At 36.8% G+C, this 13681-nt stretch overlaps 1 protein-coding gene across 3 annotated transcripts in view; it reads right to left on the reverse strand.

Annotated features, from left to right (window-relative positions):
* The window catches only part of LOC106872918 (probable aminopeptidase NPEPL1), a 79974-nt gene that overhangs the window by 41657 nt on the left and 24636 nt on the right, over positions 1-13681 (reverse strand). The window lies entirely within an intron of this gene.

Here is a 13681-nt window from a genome sequence, read left to right on the forward strand (position 1 = left end):
GTGCAGTGTAGTGGGAATGAACCCAAAAAGCCCTAGGCTACTAACACAACCACACACACACTCACTCAAGTGGGAAAAAATGAAAGAGGGGATAGTTACAAGGCAATATAGAAAGGGATGCTGATAAGTCCCTGGCTTTGGGTAAAGGAAATAGAGGAGGTTAATCATGATTTTATTCAACATATTCCCCCATCTTAGATTCACACACTTATTGCAGCAGTTCTTCAGTTTGACTAAGCCCTGTAAAAGAACTTGTGATATCCTTAAAGCCAGGAACTTCCCAGCAGCCCCTTGTATGTTTGATAAATCAAGGTTGACTTGATGCAAAAACAACAACAATATGAAATGAGTCATGATGAAACTTGATAAACCAAGCCGTGTACGTTGCTCATTGAGAATATAAAGCAATGCAATGAATAATTAAAATAAAATGTTACATAATATCATTTCACGCACTGAATTGCTTTCATTAATTTTTGTTTGCACTGGAAGAGTCTAGGGTTAGGGGTCCAACCCATGCTAGCATGGAAGGCGGACGTTAAACGATGATGATGATGATGATGATGATATATATATGTAAAATCATTATCATCATTTTAACATTCACTTTTATAAGCTTGCTTGTGTCAAATGGAATTTATTGAAGCAGATTTTCAATGGCCAGATGTCCTTCTTGTTGCCAATCTTCACCTGTTACCAAGTAAGGTAATATTTCCCCACAGTCAGACATGATCTTGCAGAAAACTGGAAATGAACAACAATGCTTGTACAGCAGTAATGCTCATTTACAATTATCATCAAGGACACACAAACATGTAAAGGACAGACTTTTTTCCGTTTCCTTCTACCAAATCCACCCACAAAGCTTTAGTCAGTCCCGTAAGAGACAGTTGCCCTACTTGTCATTCAGTGGAACTGAACCAAAGACCATGTTGCAAGGAAGCAAACAGCCTTACATATATATATATATAATTTTACTAACATTTAGCAGAAGCAAAAGAGTGACTCAAGGGCCAAGAGTTTCATGCACCATATACTCATATTTTGAGTTCTATTTTTCCTGTCTGCGTCACCATACCTATATTATACATATATATATATATATAATAAATGCCAAAACGAATTTCTGTGTGTCAGTATGTCACACTTTGACTCCCTCTCTCACTATTCAGTGACACTGGGGTTAGTGTAATAGTAGGCATAGAGACATTGAGGGCAGTAGTAGATTGAGTTCTGAAGGTAATGGGGTGATAGTAATAGTGTGAGCTGTAGCTGTGATAGAGATAGAGGCGATGGTAGAGGTGGTGGTTGTAGTAGTAGCCGAGGCGATCAGGGATGACAGTGATAGTAAGTGATGTGAAAGACAGTGGTGATGGTGGTGGCATCAGAAGTCTGAATGGTGTGTATATGGCAGTTGCGATGGAGATGGTTGAAAACCATCAAAGGAAAGTGAGAGAGAGAAAGAAAGAGGTTAGATAGAAAAAAAATTGTACTGACCCCCAAATGGGAAGACAAAAAATGTTGTTTATCATGCAGTTTTGCAATATGTTCCAAGTCGACAAATTGTATCATTGTTTTGATGAAAATTGTTCATTGCTTGAAAAATATTGGGCAAGCTTAATAAAATTTAATATGTAATCAATGCATGCCCAAGGCCCAATGAAGAGCCCTCCATAGGAGCTAGCTCAAAAGCTACCTCACAGGGCAACTTTTAAGCTAGTATTTATATCTGTGTGTGTGAATATATGCAAATTTGTAACCACACAGCCATGAGGGTGTTATTCATTGCCTCCATTGATATATAAAAGTGGAAGATGGATGCACTTACTGCATGACAACTTTACCATGTATTTATATATATATATATATATATATATATATATATATATATATATATATATACACATATATATATATACACATATACACACGATATATAGGGCTTCCACAAATTTTACCTATCAAATTTCAATCACAAGGTATTGGTTAATTTGAAGCTACATTAAAAAAACATTTGCCCAAAGTGACATACAGTCGAACTGAACTTAGAATCCTGTGGTTGTGAAGCAAGCCTTTCACCCACATAGCTATGTCTAGACCCACTACTTTGGGCTTGATTACTTTCATTTCCCACTCTACAGGCTCATTACAGTTTCCATCAACCAAATTCACCATGACACATTGGTCAACCGAGTAATATGGCAGAAGACACTCACCCAAGGTGTTGCACAGTGAGACTAAACCCAAAACTATATTAAGAAGCAAACTACTTAAATACATATCAATACTTATTATATATATATATATATATATATATATATATACATACACCCATGCCAGCATGGAAGGTGGACGTTAAATGATGATATATATGTGTGTGTGTGTGTGTGTGTGTGTGTGTGTGCGTATCATCATCATCATTTAACGTCCGCTTTCCATGCTGGCATGGGTTGGACGATTTGACTGAGGACCAGCAAACCAGATGGCTGCACCAGGTTCCAATCTGATTTGGCAGAGTTTCTACAGCTGGATGCCCTTCCTAACGCCAACCACTCTGAGAGTGTAGTGGGTGCTTTTACGTGCCACCGGCACGAGGGCCAGACACACGGTACTGGCAACGGCCACGCTCAAAATGGTGTTTTTATGTGCCACCTGCACAGGAGTCAGTCGAGCGGTGCTGGCAACGACCTCGCCCGAATGTTTTGTTCACATGCCACCGGCACAAGTGCCAGTAAAGCGACGCTGGTAACGATCACGCTCAAATGGTGCTTTTTATGTGCCACTGGCACGGAAGCGAGACTGCTGCTCTGGCAATGATTCCACTTGGATGGTGCTGTTAGCGCTCCACTGGCACGGGTGGCAGTCATCGAATTTGGTTCAGTTTCGATTTCACTTGCCTCAATAGGTCTTTGCAAGCAGAGTTTAGTGTCCAGTGAAGGAAAGGTATGCATATAGGTGGGCTGGTTACACCCCTGGCATAGGCCACTGGTTATGGTCTCACTTGCCTTTCCGGGTCTTCTCATGCACAACATATTTCCAAAGGTCTCGTTCACTAGTCATTGCCTCAGTGAGGCCTAATTTTCGAAGGTCGTGCTTCACCACCCCATCCCAGGTCTTCCCGGGTCTACCTCTTCCACAGGTACCCTCAACCGCTAGGGTGGAAGACAGATGCACTCATTGCATGACAAATTTACCATTTAGGTTGCAGCTTGTATCAATAATCATATTAAATTCACTCCAGAACTATAATGTAGTATAAAGAACATATCAATAATTTTTTATCATTTACTAGTTTCAGTCATTAGACTGCGGTCATGCTAAGGCACTGCCTTGAAGAATTTTTAGTCAAATGAACTGACCCCAGTACTTATTTTTTGTTTTAAGCTTGGTACTTATTCTATTACTCACATTTTGCCAAAGTGCTAAGTTACAGGGATGTAAATAAACCAATACAGGTTGTCAAATGATGATGGAGGACAAACACGCACACACACACAGATATATACAGTGGGCTTGTTTCAGTTTCCATCTACTGAATCCACTCACAAGGCTTTGGTCAGCCCAAGGCTATAACAGAAGACACTTACCAAGGTGCCATGCAGTGGGACTGAACCCAGAACTATGTAGTTGAGAAGCAAGCTTCTTATCACACACCCTCTCCTGTCCCCATGAGAGAAAAAAAACAAAAACAAAAAACAAAAAACAAGGCATGAATGTGATATTCTTTTACTCTATCTGTTACATATGTATCTGCATCCAGTAATTAATTATTGCAATCTATACATGCAACTTATAAATGCAGCATACATAATCCTACAGAACACATCCTCAGACTGTGTCAACCCTTTGAGTTGCATGTAACAATTGCACTTATAGGGTGACATCATTAATTACTGATTAAAGATACATATGCAACAGATGGAATAAAGGAATGCCAAATTTATATATATAAAATTCTCATTTTAAATATATATATAATGTATATAAAAAAAAACAAAAAAAAAACTGGAGGATGATGTTAAAAAGCAGAAGTATCATATGTACAGTAAAAATCAATTGATACAAGGCTTGGCATCAGCTGGTCAGATCAACTGGCCACACACACACACACGTTGCTATTCTAAATATCCGCATTAATGGGATGAGAGCTGCTTCTGATAGTGTAATGCGACATAATGATCTGTACTTCACTGAGTATGTGTACTACAGTAGATAGCTTTAGCTTCTGCTGGATACCAGTTACTTTAGAAGCCAATGAGGGAGCCTCTACATCAGCGGTTCTCGACCAGAGTCCACAGGGCCCCTGAGGGTCCATGTAATATTTTGGGGGGTTCACACAACAAAATAGTAAATTAGGGATTCACAATAATATTTTAAAGGTCCCTGAAAAAATTTTGCTTTAGATGGATGTATTGGTATGTATTACATGAAACAGCTAAATTTCTTTCTCTAACACTTTATATAGTTCAACCTACACAAGTCAATGGGTGAAAAACAAAAAAGAAGTTCGAAGGAAGTTTCTATAAAACTAGTTTTTAAATAACAAATGGCTATGGGGGCCCACCAGAATAAAATAGTAATGAAAGGGGTTCATAGACAACAAATGGTTGAGAACCTCTGCTCTACATGGTTGCTCAACCAGCAACTAATAGCAGCAAAATCTCCCTCAAATCACACCCAGTTGTCTTTAAGGAAAGAAAAACACATAAGGTAATGCAATCTAGATATACAGTTCCTATATCCTTTGTCTTTTATGTGTTTCGCTCATTGGACTACAGCCATACTGGGGCATTGCTGTGGAGGGTTTAGTCAAATGGATTGACTTTAGTGCTTATTTTTTAATCCCAGTACTTACTCTATCAATGTCTTTTGCTGGACTAATGTATAGGGAAGTAAATAAACAAACACTAGTTGTCAGGTAGTGGTGGAGAGGTACAAAGACAGGCTTCCATTCAGTTACTTTCTGCCAAATCCACACACCAGGCATTGGTTAGCCTATCTCCTAGATGCATCCCAACACTAAATATTACCATCCAATCCCACCCATTTTTTCTTTTGTTTCTTTTAATCATTTAGTCGAGAAGATAGGAAGAAGATTTTCTTACACTGAAGACCTGATCCAAATGCATGCAAATCACTAAAGCAACTCCATGACCAGATGATGAAGTTAAACTGGAAGTCATATTAACCCTTTAGCATTTAAATTGATCACATCGAGCCTGAATATTCCACCTATGTCACAGTCACTTAAACACCATGGCCCTAAATGTGAAACAGCAGCAACATATAAGAATGAATGCCTTTATAGAGACCTGCCAAAAGTTAGCAAAAAGATCAGGCAAAGATGGCTACAACTATCTGGTCACTGTGTGCACCACCCTGAGATGGAAGCATCCAAATTAGTCTTGTAGAATACACTTCATGGTGATGTACGAAGAGGAAAACATCACACATTAACTTGATATTGGAGACATTGGTCTGGAATGTATCCAGGACTCTGAGACAGTGATCCAGGACTGAGAAACACGTCGGGTGGACTTTGTTGCTGCAGCCCAGGTTGGAACCCAGCCATAAAAACAAAAACTAAAAAAAATCACGGAAACTTGGTTAAGCTCTAACCTTGTGAGTGCTAGAGCTCATGACAGACCTAACTCTTTGAACTCCAAAAATAAGCAGCCTATACTAATATCACAAAGCACTCGATCCAATACGATTCCATCAGTTCAATGTCCTAGACCATGCATGGGCAACCTGCAGACCGCGGGCCGCATGCGGCCCTTGATGAGTTTCTAATTTGGTTACTAATTTACAGCATAACCTAAAAGTAGCAACATCTAATTTTTCTACGTAATATTGAAAATATGGTAAAGAATATGAATGTGCAAAAATCTCATTGATACAGAGAATGAAATTTGTTCTTTAATAAAATATCAATGAATTTTCTTTTTTTTTCACCTCAATATTTTAAATTATAATTTATTTACACTAGTAATCATCATTAGGAAATAATGAGAGCTGCCGGCTTAATTCAAACTTTCATACCAAGACAAAATTAAGAAGAACTGCAAAAAAATTCAGTGTAAAGTGGGCAAGTAATATTTCATACATGTGTGTATTATCAGGCAGCCCCTCCCACTTGGAAATGATACAATGCAGGCCCCCAGTTGATGAAAAGTTGCCTATCCCTGTCCTACACTGGTGTGTGGCCTATTGGTTAGGGTGTGGCCTATTGGTTAGGGTGTTGCACTCACAATCATGAGATCATGGTTTCAATTCTTAGACTGGCTGTGTGTTGTGTTTTTGAGCAAAACCATTTCACATTGCTTTGGTTCACTCAGCTGCAAATGGACTTCACAACTCTGTGATGCATTGGCATGAAAGGGTGAGATGGTGAATCATCGGTGAGTCAGGAAAATCACATGAATGCAGGTCTTGTGAGCCACGTTTTGTATTCAGCGATTGAAAGGATGAATAGTACAATCCATACTGTGAATACTGACTGGTTGTTCAACCATGTTGAAGGATGAATGAATGCTACTTTATTTCTCAACCCAGAAGGATGACAAAAGGCAAAGTTAACCTCAGCAGAATCTGAACCCAGAACACAAAAACTGGAATGCATATCACAAGGAATTTTGACCAATGCTCCAACAACTCAATCAATGTTTTGCCTGAATAAAGTATTTTCAAAAGTTTTTCCTAAATGCTGATTACATAGGCTTAGGCATGGTTGTAATAAGAAACTTGCTTCCCAACCACATGGTTTCAGGTTCAGTCCCACTGCATAGCACCTTGGGCAAGTGTCTTCAACTGTAGCCTCGGGCTGACCGAAGCTTTGTGAGTGGATTTGGTAAATGGAAATTAAAAGAAGCCCATAATATATATACATGTATATGATTTCCAGTCACTTCAGCCATGTAACCACATACATGCTTTTCCTGGACTTTTTTCCTTCTCTGGACATTTCCTTTCACCTCCTCCTGATGAAGAGCTATGCTCGAAATGTGAAAAACCCACTCTTTTTTTTCCACTTTTACTTAGCATCAAGTTCATACATTCCATATGCACGTCTTTTGTTTTGTTATTTATTTTTAATGTTCGATTTTTAATGTTGTTGGTTTATTTACGTCCCCATAAAAGAGCAATAGGATAAGTACCGGGCTTAAAACAAAAAATAAGTACTAGGGTTGATTCATTCCACTAAAAAAGTTCTTTGGAGTGGTGCCCCAGCATGACCACAGTCTAATGACTGAAACAGTTCAAAGATAAAAGATATGCTTATTTTCAGACTTTCAGTTAACCCCTGGTTTCATATGCTCTGAGTAGTATAAAGCTTTCCTATCATAAGTCTCAAGTTATTCTGATAGTTGGGGAAAAAAAATGGAAATGTGTATCATATATGATGCTTGGATGCCAGGGAAAGATGTCCTGTGTTTCACATGTGACGTACACGACAGTGAAAGGGTAAAAAAAAACATCTAAGTAAATCATTTTAATAACCTGTTTTAATTAAATGCCTAATTGCTTTAATCTGCAAAGAAATTTAGCATTTGAACCAGTGTAACTAGCCTACCTCTCCTATATATATATATATATATATATATAAAAGATAACAAGAGTGAAAAAACTACAGAAGGCTTGTGTTACATGGTTAAAGTATATATTTAAATTGTCAGAAAAAATGTTATAAAATCTTTTTGGTATATAAACATTGTATTTTGAGAAATAACCGGTTTCGTGTTGTCTTTTCAAATTTCTCTACTTATATATATATATATATATATATACACACATTTACTGCTGTTTTTGTAATATTTCTACCATACATAAGGTGACAAGCTGGCAGGATCATTAGCATGCTGGACAAAATGCTTAGTGGTATTTCATTCATCTTCACATTCTGAATTCAAATTCCACTTGGCTTTCATTCATTCAGTGTCAATAAAATAAGTAGTAGCAGAGCACTACTTTGTTGATTTGATTGATTTAGCCCCTCCTCCTCCTCTGAAATTGCTGGTCTTGTGCCAGAATTTGAAACTAATATTTTATTATGCATACTAAGAACATATCAAATGTAACCAATTTGACTAACAAACTTTCTTAGAATTCTTTCATTCAATTATTTTCATCCTGCCATCTCATTTGTTTGATTTAATTACTTTACACATATAAACAAACCCCACTCCACATAAAGTAATTATTTTTATTATCACAATTATAAATCATTCCACTTCATCAATTAACACAGGGACTCATTGTCTGCGTTGGTTTACTGGAAGAGATAGTTTTTCAATGTGACATCAATCACAATGGGTAAATATAACTAAATTAAAAGCCAAAGATGACATAGTGAACAATTTATTGAAAAGAATATTAATTACAGTTATTAATTTCTGCAATTAAAAGATAAAATGAATGGATTATTTTCTGATTATTAATACATGATAGGATTCATCTCCATTTCACTTTGGTAACCACAAAATTTAGAAAGAGAAGCAAGCATCCATCTACAGCAGTGGTTCTCAACCATTTATCTATAAACACCTCTGATTAATATTTTATTCTGGTGGAGCCCATAGCCAGTCAATGTTTAAAAACTAGTTTTATAGATAGCCCTTTCAAAATTCCTATTTTGATTCTGATACATTTACTTGTATAGATTTGCAAAAACTTTCTCTGAGAGAACATGTTTCAGTGGCTGGAAACATGTTAAAAACTATGTAAAACATTAGAGAAAGAAACTTGCAATAAATACATCCAAAGCAAAATTATTTCATGGATCCTTGAAATATTACTTTGGATCTCCAATTTACTATGTTGCTTACATGGATCCCCCAAAATCTTATATGGACTCTGGTTGAGAACCTCTGGTCTAAACCAAACTAATTTCTATGCTTCTATGTCAGTCATTTTTTTTTTGATGCCTACATCTTTATGCTTGCAGGGGTTGGATGAAGTTTACTGAAGCAGATTTCTTATGGCCAAGTCACCAACAACCCACCTGTTTCCAGCTAAGGTAATATTTCTCCATAGCCAGACATGCTTTTGCATTTTGCACACTATTGGAAATGAATGACACTGCTTGTATGATTGTGCTGTGTGTATATGTATATATATGCATATATATACAGCACAGTCATACAAGCTGTATACACACACACACACACATTATATATGACCTCTCTATGATGTAGCTACACAGTCTCATGTCAAGTCATTCACTAGACAAATACAATTAGAAAATGTGTGTGTGTGTGTGTACATCTATGTAAATGTGTTTGTTTACCTCTCCGGTAAACAACATGACTTAGCTCAGCAGTTTTAAGCAAAAACCAGCAAAAATTTTTTAAACTCACTAGAAAACTAAGGGCTGATCACAAGAACAGCATCAGGCCATAGGCTACTGCCTCAATAAGCTTTGTTCAATCCATGACCAGCATGGAAAAAGTAGACATAAAAAAGAAACAAAAAGAAAATGATAACAACAATGCGACAATGAAACTTTTTTTGTTATCACTTAATAATTTACTCCTACATAATATATTTATTGTAACATTTAAAGGCTAACGAGAAATAATTTTCATACCGATGGCATCTCTGAGTTATCTATTCACCAACACTAATACATTTCTCTCTGCCAATTACTGTACATTCTATTGTCTTCATTACATAATTTTTTTAGTTGTTTGTTTTTAATGCTCCCAGTAAACTTTATTTTATAATGTTACTACTATTCCCTGATTCATTTTCACCAACCTGTGTGTGAGTGAGAGAGATAGAGAGAAAGAGAGATAAAATGCTGGCCAGAAATTCTGAGTCATTCATGTTGTATCTAACAAGTAGGATTAGATTTCATAGTGAAGCTCTTTCAGATTCTCAAAACATATATGGTGACCTAAGAGGGTAGTAAAATATCAGTTATTGAATACATTTCTAGTAGATAATAACCAAAGCTTAGACACTAAATAGTTTTAGGGTGTTCAAAGTAAATACCAACCACAAATAGCACTCTCTCTCTCTCTTTCTCTCTCTCACACATGCATACACAACCTTAGGTTTAGGTGCTATAACTTTAACAGCCAGCATACTTAAGTACTGGATTTAAAGTTGCTAAGATCCAAGCAACGGATGCCTCTAATGAAAAAAATTACACTAGTGTCTTCTACTATAGCCTTGGACTGACCAAAGCCTTAGATGTGGAATTCGTAGAGAAACTAAAAGACCACTGTGTGTCTGTGTATATGTATGCGTGTGTATATATATATATATATATATGATGATATATATATACACACACACCCTTTGAGTATGTTTATTTCCTACCACCACCACCAGCGCTTGACAACTGATATTGGTGCGTTTACGGCAAAACAGACCAATAGAATAAGTACCAGGCTTTACAAAAAAATAAGCCCTGGGGTCGATTTGTTCAACTAGAAATTCTTCAAGGTGATTGATCCAGCATGGCTGCAATCCAATGACTGAAGCAATTAAAAGATTAAAGGTAGGTCTCATGAAAATTGAAAACATATCACCACCATTATTTAATGTCCATGTTCTACGCAGACATGGGTTTGATGGTTTGACAGGATCCAAATGTGCCCAAGGACTGCATTGTGCTCTAGTGTCTGGTCTGGCAGAGTTTCTATGATTGAATATCATTCCTAATACTAACCACTTAAACCAGTGGTTCTCAACCATATTTTTACCTATGCCATTAAATGGTTATTGGGGGGGGGGGGGTCCACCCGAATAAAATAGGAATCAAAGAGATCCATAGGCAAAAAATGGTTGAAAACCACTAGTCTAGTTGATCAAATCAACCCCAGTATATATTTCAAGTCAGATATTTACATTCTGTCAGTTTCTTCTTTAACTTCTACGAAACAGTTATGTAAACAAATCAATGCAAACACAAAGTTAAGATAGTGGGACACACACACACACAAACATTCATACACACAGACTTACAGACAATGGTCTTCTATAGTTTCCTCTCCCAAATTCACTCATAAACCACTGATTGACCCAGGACAATAGTAGAAAACAACGCTTGTCCAAAGTGATGTGTATTGGGATTGAAACTAGAACCACCGCTGATCATAGGTTTGCTTAATCAGAAGTGACATGGGTCTAAATAACAGTTTCAATCTTCTTTTTTTTTTTTTTTGGCACAAAACCAACAATTCTGAGGAAGAGGCAAGTCAATTATATTGACCTCAGTGCTCAGCTGGTACTTATTTTATCGACCCTGAAAGGATGAAAGCAAAGTCGACCTCAGTGGAATTTGAACTCAGCAGGTAAGGACAAACAAAATGCGGCTAAGCATCTTGCCTGGTGTGCTAACGATTCTGCCAGCTTGCCTGGATCTAAATAACAATAGCAGCAACAAAACAAGGGAAAAGAAAAGAAAAGGAAAATGAGAAAATAAACAGAGTCAAGTGTAATCCTGCAACATGTAGGAAGTTGTGCATGGATGCATTTACATATGTGCAAGTTGCTGAACAAATTGTGTTCTGCAATTTCTGCTGAAATAAAACGTCATTAGCAGCAGGGCAGGACACTTAGAAATTCACATTGCACCAAATGCTTGTTAAACTCTTGTTTTGTCAGTCAGCCAACCAAGTGTCTTACATTGATACAATTACTTCCATAATCAATATACTGGGTAACATTTCAAAACAATAATGAAGCTATTTATGTGGGAGGTAGGATATTCTACTTGCTAGAAATACCAGTCAAATCATCTTCAAATTACAAACTATCACCTTGGCAACTAGTCATTTAGGTGCAGGCATGGCTGTGTGGTTAAGAAAGCTTGCTTCCTGACCATGCAGTTATGGATTCAGTGTCACTATGTGGCACCTTGGTCAAGTGTCTTCTACTATAGCTGAAGGCTGACCAAATCCTTGTGAGTGGATTTGGTAGGCAGAAACTGAAAAGAGCCCATTCTGTGGGTGTGGGTGCTCAATGGCCTTCTTGTCCACTGAACTACAAAACTGTGTCACATAAACATAACCACTACCCAGTAGTATCAATATATTACATAGGTAAAAGCGGTGAGCCAGCAGAGTCATTAGCATGTCAGGCAAAATGCATAGAGGCATTTCATCCATCTTTACACTCTGAGTTCAAATTCTGCTGAGGTTGACTTTGTTTTTTATCCTTTCCAGAAATCAATATATTACATCAGCAGTAGTTAACGTTTGCTTATGTGGCACAGTTCTGTGGCTCAAGGGACAAAGACCAATAAAATACCATAGTTGAGATGAGAAAGGCTTAGTGTCAGGAAAGGTATCCAACTTAATACTGTGTCAAGAAGATTTGTTCAATTCACACCAAAAGTTAAGTTTATGCAAATACGTCTGCTATTGATATATTTGCATTTCTGAACACAGTATGTCCATAAGAGATTATCTGCAGACAAATACTACAGTAAATTTACTTTCTTGCAATGTATCTACATTAAGTATGATAAAAACATGGCTATTTTGACTAAATACTGCTTCTGTTGCATATAATGAATTTTTATTCAGCTGGGCAGCTATTTGCAACAGCAGTACTTGTTCAATCACTATTTTTGTATATCAGGAGCAATGGATTTTGTCTTGACATGTGGTTGGCAGTGGGTACATGCTACTGACAAAGCCCAATGATGCAGAAATGTGTGTCTAGCATTCTCACCACCATTACTGGACGATTTTCATCTGCTGCTAAAATAGTTCATGTTTTTAAACACAAGACATCCATAAAAAATATCATCTCTGGACGAGTACAGCAAGAAATTTGCTTTTTCATAAATTATCTGCATTATTTTTTTTTATACATAAGTGGCTATTGTTTTTTTATTTAGCAACAGTAGAATGGAGAAAGAAGCACAGCTTGTAGAGAGCTAATGATATTTAAATGATATTTAGTATTTTATCATCAGTTAGCATTTATGTGTCGTGTGGGTATCAGTTAGACTATTCCACTCTCACATTTCTGAGTTCTAAATCCACAAGAGAATATTTGGGTTTATAACCTTCCTTTCTAGTTAAGCTGCTCAAATGAATACCAGTAATACATTAAGGTTGAAACAACCAGCTAATGTAGAAGACCTATTAGCTACATTAGAAGAGATATCCATTAAAAATCAAATAAAGAAAAAAAAAAATGTGCCTGAGATCGAGAGAGAAATAATAATTAATCAAAGAGTAGTAAAAATTGGTACAAATAACCTTTCAACTTTCTGTTCAAATTTCATGAGAGACAAGCTTTTCTTATTTCCTCTCCCAAGCATCAGTAAATAATTGGAGCCACGAACCAATGAGGAAGCATTTGTGCAGCATGCTCAACTGCTAAAAATAGCTGACAAATCTCACTAAATCTCCCTTAAATCATTACCCTGTTGGGTCAAATAGTCTTGGGCTACCAGCTAGAACATCTTTGATTATAGGTCTGACTTAGAGAACAATAACAACTGCAATACGACATACAGAAACTGTCAAAACTTTTCTTTTGTTTCACAAAAATCTACGTTCCTATTATAAAACTAAAGTTCAAATACAAAATTATAAATACATTATCATTAATGAATCAACAATACTATTGCTATCACCTATTTTTACCATGCTGACATACACTGGACAGTTTCTCTCTCTCTCTCTCTCACACACACACACACACACACACACACACA

This window comes from Octopus bimaculoides, chromosome 24, assembly GCF_001194135.2.
Source record: "Octopus bimaculoides isolate UCB-OBI-ISO-001 chromosome 24, ASM119413v2, whole genome shotgun sequence".
Classification (NCBI taxonomy): domain Eukaryota; kingdom Metazoa; phylum Mollusca; class Cephalopoda; order Octopoda; family Octopodidae; genus Octopus; species Octopus bimaculoides.